General features: G+C 42.7%; 1 protein-coding gene and 1 pseudogene across 2 annotated transcripts in view; one reads left to right on the forward strand and one right to left on the reverse strand.

The window, feature by feature from the left end:
• FBXO42 (F-box protein 42) overlaps positions 1-12,396 on the reverse strand; it is an 84,927-nt gene that overhangs the window by 70,434 nt on the left and 2,097 nt on the right. The window lies entirely within an intron of this gene.
• Positions 2,583-3,025, forward strand: LOC139001630 (small ribosomal subunit protein uS15-like; annotated as a pseudogene).

The following is a 12,396-nucleotide window of genomic DNA, read 5'->3' on the forward strand; positions in this document are numbered from 1 at the left end:
CCACCATCTTGTAGCTATGGGCGCCGCCATGTTTGAGGGCATGGCAGTCAATTAGCATATTCCCTCCTTATTGGCTGTGGGTGCCACCACCTTTGAGGGCAGAGCAGTTAATTAGTATATTCCCTCCTTATTGGCTGTGGGTGCCGCCAACTTTGAGGGCAGAACACTCAATTAGCATATTCCCTCCTTATTGGGCGTGGGCGCCACCCTCTTTGCAACGGTGTGAGGGTCAATTAGCATATTCCCTCTTTATTAGATAGGATATATATGATAAAACTATCAAGAAAAGCAATGATATTATCACAAAAGACAGAACAGCGGTTACTTCTAAGAGAAATAAATGGTTGTAATCAAAGAGGGGTACATTGAAAGTACCTCTGGAGCACCAGCAATATTTTCTTTCTTGACTCAGATGGTAGTTACACAGGTGTTGGCTTATAATTATTCTTTAAAATGCATATATTTTATGCTCTCATCAATCTTTCACAATAAAAAAATCTAGGTAAACCTAACTTTTAATACTATTTAATAATAATATGTAAATACTGCTGCAGATATTATTCTGAACAAGAGCTCACATATTTCATCTAAAATAGTGTCAGCTTAACTCCAGTCAGGTTGTAACAGCCCCGGTGTGGTAGGGACAACCCCGGTGAGGTTGAAACGGCCCCCGTGAGGTAGGGACGACCCCAGTCAGGTCGAAACGGCCCCGGCGTGGTAGGGACAACCCCGGTCAGGTTGAAACGGCCCCCGTGAGGTAGGGACGACCCCGGTGAGGTTGAAACGGCCCTGGTGAGGCTCAGACGGCCCTGGTGAGGTTGAGACTGCTCCAGTGAGGCTGGGACAAATAAAGGGGACCAGTATGGACTGATGAACAGGTGTAGATACAGAAGCAGAGCAACATTGAACAGAATGTTAAACTACAATGGGGAGCCTGGGGAGGGTTGGGGGGGGGATTAAGAGACCAACTGAAGGACCTATATGCATGCATATAAGATTAACCAATGGACACAAGACACGGGACGGGGGGGGGGCGGGGGGTAGGGGCCGAGGGAATGTCATGGGGGGGAAAAAGGAGACATATGTAACACTCTTTGTAATACTTTAAGAAATAAAAATTATTATAAAAAAAAAAAAAAATAAAAAAAATAAAATAGTGTCAGCTTAACAGTGCACAGCAAAACCTACCTGTTAAAGGTAAAAAGAACAGCGAAGTCAATAGGAATGCAGATGAAAAAGGAGGAAATCTCAAGGTTCCAATGCTTCTCAAATTTTAACGTGAATCTCATTAAACTACACCTTCAGATTCATTAAGCCTGTAGTAGGACTTTTCTGCATTCTAAACTTGGTGATGCCAGTTCGTGGACTCTTGAGTACCAAGTTCTTAAGTAATCATTAAAATGCAGCTGGTGTTTACACTAGATGATAAAAGGAAAGGGAATCAATAGGTATTGAGGGTATGTGCCAGGTGCGTTAACTCATTTAATCCTACCTCAACTCTATCAGGGACATATTATGAATTCTATTTTACAGATGAGAATAATGGGGCTCAGATAAATTAATTTGCCTATGATTACATAGCTTTGTAAAAAGAAGAGGAACCAGAATATGAACCCAATTATATGACTCCATTTTTAAAAAAGAGATAGCATAAATCAGTCATTGAAATGAATTTAAAATCATCAGCAAAATAACTGTAACATGCTCCATTACATGGTACCTTGCATACAGACTATCACCTTCCCCCATTAGCTCATTCTTCAAAATGTCATTCCCTTCACTGTGATTCCCCTGCTATGATGTTTGTCATTGTTATCCACATTTGAAGTATTGTAGCAAAAGACCTATCTAAAATCTAACTTCCTGACTCCAGTCTCTTGCCCCATCAATATTTTTGAAGTCTCTAGGAATGTGAGAAATGAGAAGCATGATGAAAATGGTGTTTCAGGAAGTAGAATTCAAAGTACTCTGCAATTCCACAATTGGGATTTCAAATTGCTGTTTGCATATGGAGCAAGCTTCCACACTGACACACAAAAATATCCCACAAAGGCCTTAGGCAGGTAGCTCAGTTGGTTGGAACATTGTCCCAATATGCCAAGGTTGTGGGTTCAATCCCTGGTTAGAGCACATGCAAGAAACAACAATTGCATAAGTAAGTGGAACAACAAATCAATATTTTTCTGTCGCTCTCTCCCTCAAATCAATAAAAACAACAACACTGCCCTAGTTGGTTTGGCTAAGTGGATAGAGCATCGGCCTGTGGACTGAAGGGTCCAGGTTCAATTCGAGTCAAAGGCATGTACCTTGGTTGCAGATTCCCCGGACCTGGTTGGGGTTTGTGCAGGAGGCAACCAATCGATGTGTCTCTCTCACAGCAATGTTTCTCTCTGTCTCTCCCTCTCCCTTCCAATCTCTCTAAAAATCAATGGAAAAATATCCTCGGGTGAGGATTAACACACACACACACACACACACACACACACACACTGTATTCTGTAGGATAATGCAAATAAATGTGAACAGAACTAAAAATCAAGATTTTCAGTTTATCTCTTTTCCACTGCCAGTCCGCCACCATCATGGGTCGCATGCACACTCCCGGGAAGGGCCTGTCCCAATCGGCTCTGCACTACCACGGCAGCGTCCCCACCTGGCTGAAATTGACGTCTGACAACGTGAAGAAGCAGATCTACAAACTGGCCAAGAAGGGCCTGACTCCCTCACAAATCGGTGTGATCCTGAGAGACTGGCATGGCGTTGTACAAGTACGTTTTGTGACGGGCAGTAAGATCCTGAGAATTCTTAAGTCTAAAGGACCTGCTCCTGATCTTCCTGAGAATCTCAACCATTTAATTAAGTTCGAAAGCATCTTGAGAGGAACAGAAAGGATAAGGATGCTAAATTCCGTCTGATTCTGATGGAGAGCTGTATTCACAGGCTGGCTTAATACTGTAAGACCAAACGAGTCCTCCCCACCAACTGGAAATACGAGTCATCCACAGCTTCTGCGCTGGTTGCATAAAATATCTATGTACTCAAGCAATAAAAGCATTGTTTAACTAAAAAAAAAAAAAAAAAAAAAAAAAGATTTTCAGTTTAAGGAAAGAGAGAGACAAATATAAATCTAAAGGAAAAAAAAGCCCTGCAATATGTTCAAAGTAAACTGGAAATATCAAGCCTGGCCAGTGTGGCTCAGTGTTTGAGCGTCAACCCATGAACCAAGAGGTCACTGTTTTGAATCCCGGTCAGGGCACATGATGTCCGGATTGCAGGCTTGATCCCCAGTAGGGGGCATAGAGGAGGCAGCTGGTAGATGTTTTACTCTAATCGATGTTTCTACCTTCTCCCTCTCTAAAAATCAATAAACATTTTAAATTGGAAATATCAATATGAAGTTCTGATTTCTAAAAAACATCTTTTCTAGCTCTGCCCACTGAAAGGATCTAGAAATAATAAAGACCTAGCAACAATGAGCTTGGTTTCTAATGGAATTCCCTGTAAAAAACAACTTGGTCTTCCTAAGAAAATGACTGATTTCAGGTCAAGGATGGGGAGAGTACTAGGTGAATCTGAGATATCTTGTTGTGACAGAAAACAACCCAAAGACCAATGGGGGCATGTCAAAAGGACACACCAGCTTAAAGAAGAGACTTATACTGTCCAAAGGTCAGTGTCAAAAAGACTAATGGCTTTAAGTGTAAAAGACTAATGGCTGTAACTAAGTGTAAAGGGAAACCTCTCAAAGCAAAGATCTAGCACTTTCACGTTAACCAAGTCATCAAATTATAGTAGAAAAATCTGACATGAACAGTGTCACAAAAGATTGATAATATGAATATAATTGAGCCTTTAGTCTTGTCTTTTAAGACTGCACTTTCACCATGAAGTGCAGTAAGGGATAGAGTTAAATAACACAGGAAAACATTGAGACAAATCATGAATGTCAAAAAAGTCTACCAGAGAACCAGACTGGTCTCTTCAAAAAGTCAATGTCATTGCCCTAGCCTGTTTGGCTCAATGGATAGAGCATCGCCTGTGGACTGAAGGATCCTGGGTTCAATTCCGATTAAGGGCACATGCGCGGGTTGCAGGCTCAATCCCCAGTGGGGAGTGTGCAAGAGGCGGCTGATCAATGATTCTCTCTCATCATTGATGTTTCTATCTCTCTCTCCCTCTCCCTTCCTCTCTGAAGTCAATAAAAATATATTAAAAATAAAATAAAAATATATTTAAAAAAATAAATAAATAAAAACAAATAACAGCAGAATGCAATTTGGAAATCCCCATTGGATCCTGGTTCCTACTACTCAGTCCTTTGCACTTGCTATTCCTTCTGTCCACAAAACTTAGCATTAACTATCCTACCTTGTATCTTTCAGCATGAATATCACCTTCTCACTAAGGCCTTCTCTACACCAATCTCAATTACAGTCATGTGCTGCATAATGATGTTTCTGTTAAGGATGGAATGCATATATGATGATAGTATACCAGATAGCCTCTGTGTATGGAAGGCTATACCATCATCTAAATTTGTGTAAGCACACTCTATGATGTTTGCACAACAACAAAATCACCTAGTGACACATTTCTCAGAATGTATCCCCTGTGATTAATGTAGTCTTCCCTTTTTGCCCCATGTCATTATCACACCTTGTTTTATTTTATTTGTAGTCATTATTATATGAAATTTTGTTCATTCATTAACTGCTTTCTCCAGTCTCAAACTAAGATAGAAATTAGAGACCTTGCCTATTTTTGCCCACTGTATCTCTAATACCTTGAACCATGCCTCGTATATAAAGGAATTCAATAAATGTTTGAATAAATGGACCAATGAAACAAAAAGGCAAGAAAAATTAAACAGACACTTGGGATCATGTAATGCTTTAGAAAACTCATGAGGAACATCAACCCATAAGAATCTGAAGTACAGCAAGTCCTCACTTAACATCATTAATAAGTTCTGCAACTTTAGCAAAACAACATATAACAAAACCAATCTTACCATAATAATTGATATAAATAAAAGTTAAGTGCCCGGCTGGAGTGGCTCAGTGGTTGAGTGTTGACCTATGAATCAGGTCACGGTTCGATTCCTGGCCAGGGCATATGCCTGGGTTGAGGGCTAAATCCCCAGTGTGGAGCATGCAGGAGGCAGACAATCAATAATCCTCTGTCATCATTGATGTTTCTATACCTCTCTCCTCTGAAATCAATAAATATATATATATTTTTTTTTAAATTGTGCTAATATACACACAACATAAAATTTGCCATTTTAATTGTTTTTAGGTATGCAGTTCAGTGGCATGAAGTGCAGTAAAATTGTTGTGCAACCATCACTACCAACCATCTTCAGAACTTTGTCATCATTCTAAGCTGAAACTTCATACCCATTAAACACTAACTCCCTGTTCCCTCCTCTCCCCTGGCAACTACCATTCTACTTTCTGTCTCCATGAATTGGACTACTCTAGGTACCTCATGTATGTGTAATCATACAATATTTGTTCTTTTGTGTCTGGCTTATTTCACCTAGCAAAATGTCTTCAAGATTTCATTACCATTACGTTACTTTTAAGTTAAATAAAATGTGAAATTCTAACCCATCCGTCATTATGATTTATTAAGCATGCTTTTGGAAGAGAGAACTGTGTTTACTGAGAAAAAGAGGAGAGGTGAGGAAGATAGACAAATAGAATCTGAAGGACCCACAGGAACGTAAAACTCTAGATTCACTAATAAGGAAGAGAGCAGCTTGTTTGATCTTCACTAGACCAAATAATCTATTTGGAAAGATGTTACTAAATATCACAGAGCAAAAGCTAAGAAAGCAGTCTTGTAAACACAATACTGCTTGATCCCAAGACAAGCCAAGACACTGTTGCTTTTGGGCAAGAAACAGCAAGGCTAACTAGTTTAAAAAAAAAAAAAAAAGCTTTAAGAAGAAATACTGAAATACAAGAATAAATTCCACTTTCCTTTGACTTTCATCTGAAAAGCCAGCAGATAGGAGAGGCAACCTTTAGTAAAACTGTATTTATGAATTCATAACTAACATCAACCTTTCTCCAAACAATACAATAAAAGGTTCATTCTGAAAAAGATTTCTTATTCTCTAAATCACAACACAAATTAAACATTTAAAGTGAAAATAATAAAGGAAACACAAATTTGGAGAAGTATGCCATACTAGTGAGTTCTTTAAAGTAGCTTGAAATAAAAACTAAAACTTGTTTGCGTTTATAGAAATTAAATGAACTACCTCAAACCTATATATTACTAAAAGATAAGAGAAAATACGTTACTGTCTAAGCTAAGTTACTGTCCAGAGTAATAAAATTTTTCTCAAGTAACTGTTGCTTTATATAATAACTAGAGGCCTGGTGCATGAAATTCGTGCACGGGGGGGGGGGGGGGGGGGGCGGGGTGTCCCTCAGCCCAGCCTGCACCCTCTCCAATCTGGGACCCATCAGGGGATGTCCGACTGCTGGTCTAAACCGGCAGTTGCAGTCAGACATCCCTCTCACAATCCGGGACTGCTGGCTCCCAACCGCTCGCGTGCCTGCTTGCCTGATTGCCCCTAACCGCTTCTGCCTGCCAGCCTGATCGATGCCTAACCACTCCCCTGCCAGACCAATCGCCCCCAACTGCCCTCCCCTGCCATCCCGGTCATCCCCAATTGCCCTCCCCTGCCGGCCTGATCGCCCTCAACTGCCCTCCCCTACTGGCCCGGTTGTTCCTAACTGCCCTCCCCTGCTGGCCCAGTCGCCCCTAACTGCCCTCCCCTGCCGACCTGGTCCCTCCCCCAACTGCCCTCATCTGCATGCCCGGTCACCCTTAACTACCCTCCCCTGCTGGCCTGGTCCCCCACAACTGCCCTCTCCTGCTGGCCCGGTCGCCCCCCCCAACTGCCCTCCCCTGACGGCCCAGTCACCCCTAACTACCCTCCCCTGCCAGCCTGGTCACCCCTAACTGCCCTCCACTGCCGGCCTGGTCCCCCCCCTCAACTGCCCTCCCCTGCCGGCCTGGTCAGCTCTAACTACCCTACCCTGCTGGCCTGGTCACCCCTAACTGCCCTCCCCTGCTAGCCTGATTACCCACAACTGTCCTCCCCTGCCGGCCATCTTGTGGCTGTGGGCACTGCCATCTTTGAAGGTGGGGGCAGTCAATTAGCATATTCCCTCCTTATTGGCTGTGGGCACCACCATATTTGCAACAGCGTGAGAGTCAATTAGCATATTCCCTCTTTATTAGATAGGCTATCTGCACATTTATCAGTTTTATATATATAAACAAGCATCAAAGCACCACAAGATACTTCCATCTTTGAAGCAAAACACAGACAGAACACTGGAAAAAATTAAATAAAAACTTGTAAGAAACTTTACAAATTAAAAAGTAGAAATTTAGCCCTGGCTAGGTAGCTCAGTTGGTTAGAGCATCATCCCGATACACCAAGTTTGCAGGCTCGATCCATGGTCAGGATACATACAAGAATCAACCAATGGCCCTAACTGGTTTGGCTCAGTGGATAGAGTGTCGGTCTGAGGACTGAAGGGTCCCAAGTTCGATTCCGGTCAAGGGCATGTACCTTGGTTGTAGGCACATACCCCGTAGGGAGTTTGCAGGAGGCAGCTGATCGGTGTTTCTCTCTCATCGATGTTTCTGACTTTCTATCCCTCTCCCTTCCTCTCTGTAAAAAAATCAATAAAATATATTTTAAAAAAAGAATCAACCAATGAATTCATAAATAAGTGGAACAACAAATTTATGTCTGTCTGTCTCTCTAAAATCAATCAATAAAAAAATAAAAAGTAGAAATTTAATACAGAAAAATCAGAATTAAAAGCAAATGTGCTCCCTGGCTGGGTGACTCAGTTGGTTGAAGCATCACCCCATATACCAAAAGGTTGCAGGTTCAATCCCCAGTTAGGGAGCATAGGAGAGGCATCCAATCGATGTTTCTCTCTCACATCTATGTTTGTTTCTCTCTCCCTTCCACTCTCTCTAAAATCAATAAAAATGTATCCTCAGGTAAGGACAAAAAAAAAAAGCAAATGTGCTTTCCAACAGATGCATGAGTAAGAAAAGGCAAAATTAAACATAATTTTACAAGACATCCTATCTAATAAAGACAGAATATGCAAACTGACCATCACTTCACAACAAAGATGGAAACGCCCACAGCCAATAAAAAGGGAATATGCAAATTGGCGTGACAAAGATGGTGGCAGCTGGGCTGGGATGCTTGCATCGTTGCCATGGCAAGCATTCCGCCCCGTCCCGGATGCTCCGGGCCTCTGGGCAGCGCGCAAAGGCGGAAGGCGGCTCTAGGCCAGAGCGAAGGTGGTGCCAGCAGCCAGGGGAAGGAAGGCCTATTCTTACACGAATATTCCTGCATCGGGCTTCTAGTATACTTGAGGCCCAGTGCACGACATTCGGGGTTTGGGGGGAACCTCAGCCCGACCTGCACCCTCTCCAATCTGGGAGCCCTCAGGGGAGTCCTCTCCAATTCGGGAGTTTCTGTCTGTCTTTGCAATCATATGAGCAAATTGTCTGAGACACAACTCAGTTTGGTTTGTTGCTCACAGAATAATAGAGGCATTTTTTTTTTCTTTGCTTCATTGGTGAAGATTTCCTGTAAGTTTTAGGATATCTTCCCTTTAATTTTTCCTAGACACTCTGATTTTACTTATGTCTCTCACCTTTGCTTTCCGTCCAACCCCCACCGGAACAGTAACTTGCTCCAGGCTCACTTTGCTCTAGTGCAGTGATGGCGAACCTATGACACGCGTGTCAGAGGTGACACGCGAACTCATTTTTTTTGGTTGATTTTTCTTTGTTAAATGGCATTTAAATATATAAAATAAATATCAAAAATATAAGTCTTTGTTTTACTATGGTTGCCAATATCAAAAAATTTCTATATGTGACACGGCACCAGAGTTAAGTTAGGGTTTTTCAAAATGCTGACACGCCGAGCTCAAAAGGTTCGCCATCACTGGTCTAGGAGATCTGTCTGCCACCAGAACTATGATTCCCAGCATTCCTGGTGCTCCCCGCACTCTGAGCTTCCGCTTCTGGTCCTGGGGCTGCCATCAGAACTACTATTCCCATGCATCTGTTGGAAAGCACATTTGCTTTTTTTTTTTTTTTTTTGTCCTTACCTAAGGATACATTTTTATTGATTTTAGAGAGAGTGGAAGGGAGAGAGAAACAAACATAGATGTGAGAGAGAAACATCGATTGGATGCCTCTCCTATGCTCCCTAACTGGGGATTGAACCTGCAACCTTTTGATATATGGGGTGATGCTTCAATTCCTGGTGCTCCCAATGCTCTTGGTTTTCCCTCCCTGCTCTGTCTCTGTCCCACGGCCTCCCACTCTGCCAAGTTCTCCAAGCCGCTCCACTCTCCGCCGGCTCTCCCACTCTGCTCTCCGCCTGGCGGCTTGGGGGGGAGCGACCAAGGGAGCCACGTCCCCTCAAGCCACCGGCTCTCCCACTCTGCTCTCCGCACCGCACCTGTGTATGCAAATTAACCCGCCGTTTTGTCGGGTTAATTTGCATACACACTCCTGATTGGCTGGTAAGCGTAGTGGAGGGATGGCTAATTCACATGTTTCTTTCTTATATTAAGAAGATAATAAAACCCTAATATGCAAATCAATTAAACAGCAGAACGACAGGTCGCTCTGATGTGCTCTGACCACCAGGGGGCAGACGTTCAATGCAGGAGCTGCCCTGATCAAGGGCAGCTCCTGTGTTAAGCATCTGCCCCGACCCTCACCCCGGCAAGAGGGAGGCGACCAAGACGGTGATCAGGGGGCGTGGCCGGCCAAGGCGGGTGCCAGTGGGCAGGGATGAGGGGGGCAATCGCCCCACCTGCCGGTCACCCCGCAGATGGCCCTGATCACCGGCCAGGCCTAGGGACTCTACCCTATATATTGGGAACAGTCCCTTAGATTTAAAAATTAAAACCTAGCAATGCTACTCTAACACTGAAAAAACAGGATGATACAGCGATGACATACATGGACTCTGGCTTGCACATTTTTTGGTCAGCCCTGATTATGACACTTACAACTATGTGACAAGCCAATTACTTAACTTTTCTCTGCTTCAGTTTTTCCACCCATAAGATGGGGAAAATGGTACTACTGCCTCAGAAGGATCAGGTTATGTACTACTTTTTATAATCAGGGCAAAAAAATGTAGCTGCCCATACAACAGCAAGATGCCTTTCACCTGTATGAAAAGTATAGTCACTGGTACATGCAGCGTCCCGGATTGCAAGAGGAATGTCCGACTGCTGGTTTAGGCCCGGCATCCCCTGAGGGGTCCCAGATGGCAAGAGGACGCAGGCAGGCTGAGAGACTTTCCCACCACCACCACCCCACCCCCACCCCATGCACGAATTTCATACACCGGGCCTCTAGTTTAGAACAGTAACACAAGAAACAACATAAAAATAGGCTGTATAAAAAAAAAAAAAAAAAGGCTATATGATGAGCATATACTAGGTAATTTTTTTTTCTTTTAATCTTCACCCGAGGATATTTTTCCATTGATTTTAGAGAGAGTGGGAGACAGAGAGAAACATCAATGTGAGAGAAACACATTGATCGGTTGCCTCCTGCATGCACCCTGTTCAGGGTCCGAGCCAGGGAGGAGCCTGTAACCGAGGTACGTGCCCTTTACCAGAATCGTACCTGGGACTCTTCAGTCCACAGGTTGATGCTCTATCCACTGAACCAAACCAGCTAAGGCATAATGGGCAATTTTTAAGTTACTTGTATGTAGCTCATATCCTTCAACATGTTAAGACCTATCATACCATAGAAAATGAACAAACACATCCCCTCCACTTTTCTGTCAAACACAACCATTAAGCATTCATTTTCAGTTAAGACACAGATCGTACATGTTCAACTAATACTGATCACTTAAAGATTCCATTCAACCCAAAAACTCATAAAATTTTTGCAATGTAGGCAACAACATGAAAATTAGTTATAAAACTACCACAGCACTAAGATGAGAAACTTGTAATGGGATACAGAAGTTCATTATCAAAGATATTAAGCTTCAATTCACACAGATTCTATAAAATAGTTTAATATAGCTCTGGCTTAAGTGGTCAGTTTCACCCAACTTTTACTTATTTTACTTATTATTGGAAGGAGGAGACAGTACTAATAACCACTTACAGTCAACATTCTGAGTGACAACTAAACATTAAATGCGATCAAATTAAAATCATACAGTGTTTCTTGTGCCAGTTTATAAAACAAAAACAAAAGCATCATCACTCTAAGTTAACACCATTCAATAATCTTGAGATATTTTAATTGCAGCTGCAATGTTTGTGTTAGTTGCCTGAGTGTATGACTCACTCTCAGAAAGGTTCTCCCAAGACTTTTGGATTTTTGAGAATGCAGAAACCATAACTGGAGCATACTGTGTGGGAAGTGTCATGACAGTGAATGAATAAAAGGAGAAAAGAACTCATGATATAATTTTTAAAAAGTTTTTTATAAAAAGCAAATCACTTACAAAAGGCAGATTTTTCTGCAGAATAACAGGAAAGGCACTGAGAATCCTTGGTGGGTTGGATTCAGGGCACTTCTTATACTAGAATTAGAGGCCCAGCGCATGAAATTCGTGCACGGGTAGGGTCCCTAGGCCTGGCCTGCGATCAGGGCTGATCTCCCTGCCCCCCGCTGCCACCACTTGCCCTCTGTGTGTGGGGTGACTGGCAGGGCAATCGGACCCCAGTGCCACCTGCGACCACTGCCACCCACCCCTGGTTCCCGGTTCCCCATTGGGCGATTGGGGCCTGTGGGCTGGGGGCAGCTCCTGCATTGAGCGTCTGCCCCTAGTGGTCAGTGCACATCATAGCTGACGGGTCATTCCACTTGTTTGATTTGCATATTATGCTTTTATATATATATATAGATATAGAAGATATACAGTAACTTACTGGTTTCCTTGTCTGGCTCAACAACTAGACTGTGGGCAACCTAAGACCAAAAGCTGTATGGTCTTAGAATCATTAGTACCAACTTTCCTAAATGCCCAGCACATAGAGGGCCCTAGGTAGGTGTTTTCATAAAACTGATTATTGAATAATCAATCTTACATTTGCCTTTTATTTTACAAAGCAGTTTTACAAACATTACCTTTTTTGAGCCACAAAACAATCTTGTGAAGTGGGAAAGGCATTATTTAACCAAATGGCTTTTGTTTTTATAAAGAGTTGTTAATTCACTGACCTACACAACCCTGAGACCACAAAGATAATCACATATTTATTCATCATTGTGATGCCATCTCCTTGGGACTTCCAACATTCTTGTAAAACCCAGAGGATTTGCTAGCATGTTCTG

Source organism: Myotis yumanensis, unplaced genomic scaffold, assembly GCF_028538775.1.
Source record: "Myotis yumanensis isolate MYYU_CA2020_CCGP unplaced genomic scaffold, mMyoYum1.0.hap1 SCAF_2, whole genome shotgun sequence".
NCBI lineage: Eukaryota > Metazoa > Chordata > Mammalia > Chiroptera > Vespertilionidae > Myotis > Myotis yumanensis.